The sequence below is a fragment of the Lampris incognitus genome, chromosome 13, assembly GCF_029633865.1.
Source record: "Lampris incognitus isolate fLamInc1 chromosome 13, fLamInc1.hap2, whole genome shotgun sequence".
In the NCBI taxonomy this organism is placed as follows: Eukaryota; Metazoa; Chordata; class Actinopteri; order Lampriformes; family Lampridae; genus Lampris; species Lampris incognitus.
Window position 1 is genome coordinate 16,819,084 of NC_079223.1, and position 2,500 is coordinate 16,821,583.

Consider the following 2,500-nt stretch of genomic DNA (forward strand, 5'->3'; position numbering starts at 1 on the left):
TTGGTCTGATCTTCCTCATCCTACTCTTCCTCACCACCACTCTTTTCTCTGACTGCTGGAACTTTCTGGCTGGACGTCTGATGCTAATTGGTGGGTAAACAGGTCTGGTGTGAGGCCCGCCTCCCCTCCAACCGCACACACATGCACACGGCCCCCTGGAACCCCTCACAGGACCAAATGGCTGGCACCGCCTGCCCGCCATCTCCCGCTGAGCCCTGGTGTGCGTTTTGGTGGCTCAGGCTGCTGTTCAAGCCCAGCAGGGGTTCATGCTCATATACACACATGCACTTACGCACACACACACGCACGCACATACACACACACTCCTCTCCTGGTGTCCTCTGCACACCCGCCACCCGCTTTCACACCCCAGACAGCAGGACAGCAGGAGAGCAAACACACACACACACACACACACACACACACAAACGAAGGAACAAACAGACGCGGTCACTTTAGAGATGCAGGCCAAGCACTGCAGGGAAGAAAAGTTTTCACTTAAACTGGAGAATTCTCTCTTCATTAGCGCCTTTGGACTTCAGGAAGAGTTGTGTTTATTTGTTAGTTTTTCCCGTCTTTGTAGTTTTTCGTTCTTTCTTTGTCCCTTTGTTGTTTTGGTAGGTTTGGAGTGAGTTGAATGGGACGGGCTTCGGTTCAGATACGAGCAAAACACACTCACACACACACGCACGCACACACACACGCACACGCACACAAAAAAAGCTTTCTAAAACTCCACGGGGTTCATCAGGGGGCCCACCTGAATAACTGTCTTTATTCTCCTTTCACTTGCACCATTTCGGTATTTGCTGAAATGGAAAGAAGAGATTCCAAGGATTTGGTTGATACCAAATAATTTGCTACACTAGCTGAACCGTACCTCGCAATTGGACTCTGTGATGTCCTGTTTCCATTCAGTCCTTTCATAAGTGAAGTGCTGCTTCAGGACACAGTAGTGACCGTAGCCCACCATATCGACTGATTCACATCCCAGTGGCGTTACTGTTTGATCGTTTTCCACACTTGTTTATAGGTTTCAACGACTGTGGAACAGCAAATAACTTCCTTGAGAAATATCTTAGTGGAGCATAGTAGTCCAGTTTTTGCAGTCATTCTGTTATCTTTTAAACAAGTGGATATTGTAAAGATCCTATATTTTATTTCTTGACTGCCATGTGATATAGGATCAACGGGACCGCAGAATCTTGAGGTTGTCGTCCTGTGTGTGTGTGTGTGTGTGTGTGTGTGTGTGTGTGTGTGTGTGTGTGTGTGTGTGTGTCGCGGACAGCTGCAGTATCACTCAGGGGTCTTCAAGCTGACCGGGGTCTGACACTTTCACCATTTCTCCCCTCACTCTCCTGTTTCTCCAGCTCTGTGAATCTGCCCTACCACCCTTATTTTCTGTCCATCCTCTGTTTTTCTGTCTTCAACTGAATCTCACACTTACACATGCACACACACATACACACACACATACACACACACATCTATCTCCATCTTCATCTGTTTGCAGCGTGTAACTTGCTAGAATTCATCAGAATGACAAGTATTAGTGAACTGTGTGGTAAACTTTAAAGGGACAGTTCACCCCAAAATCAAAACTGCATGTTTTTCCTCTTACCTGTAGTGCCATTTATCCATCTAGATCATTGCCTAGTTTTGGAGATATCAGCCATAGAGATGTCTGCCTTCTCTTGAATACAGTGTACAACAAGATAATCCACAGACCATATTGTGAGCAGTTTCATGAAGGAACTATTTTCTTAGACCGAACTACACCTACATTAAACTGCTCACAACAAGGCCTGTGGGTTATCTTGAGTAACCGGGTCATGATTTCTGGAAAGAGACCTCGCTGTTTAGTTTTTCAAATGTATGTTTTTGGTGCTTTGATTAGCACAAGCTGAGTGCCATCCAGTTCCAGTTATAAAGGAACAACTTCCTCTAGGTTGCAGTCAAAACAGGAAGTGTTGCATATTGTTGTCGCTGCCCAATCTGAGTCAACAACCGTAGATGTGAGGTAGCGCATGTGCAACTGTAAATGGTTTACCCAGCTGTGTTATATTATGAAAATAAAGACAGGGTTAGGGACCAAAATGGTCGCAGGGCAAACCTTTTCTTTTTGGAAAGTGCAAGTTCCTATTGGTCGCATTCGTGCGAGGGTCCACCTAGGAGGCTGCACATCCACAGACTGCAAAACGTTTTTATTAGATAGATTTTTCTAGCTTGAGTGCTGCATATTAAATTCCATGTTTCCCATTTAATTGACTTGTGTGCTGCACAAAAGTCTTATAATGGCAGGAAAAACACTGGTTCTTCTGTCCGTGTGTGTACGTGTGTGTGTGTGTGTGTGTGTGTGTGTGTGTGTGTGCGTGTGTGTGTGTGTGTGTGTCTGAGATGGGGAGATACTCCTGGCGGGGAGGGGGTCTGCACTCTACTGAATATACTCTTCTAGTTTATTAAGTAATTGTTCTTGTTACACCAACCCCCCCCCACCCCC

The 2,500-nt window shown here is 45.8% G+C and overlaps 2 protein-coding genes across 2 annotated transcripts in view; one reads left to right on the forward strand and one right to left on the reverse strand.

Annotated features, from left to right (window-relative positions):
* cep170aa (centrosomal protein 170Aa) overlaps window positions 1-2,500 on the reverse strand; it is a 350,414-nt gene that overhangs the window by 304,581 nt on the left and 43,333 nt on the right. The window lies entirely within an intron of this gene.
* Window positions 1-2,500, forward strand: part of sdccag8 (SHH signaling and ciliogenesis regulator sdccag8) — a 79,394-nt gene that overhangs the window by 39,124 nt on the left and 37,770 nt on the right. The gene's annotated exons all lie outside the window — the stretch shown is intronic.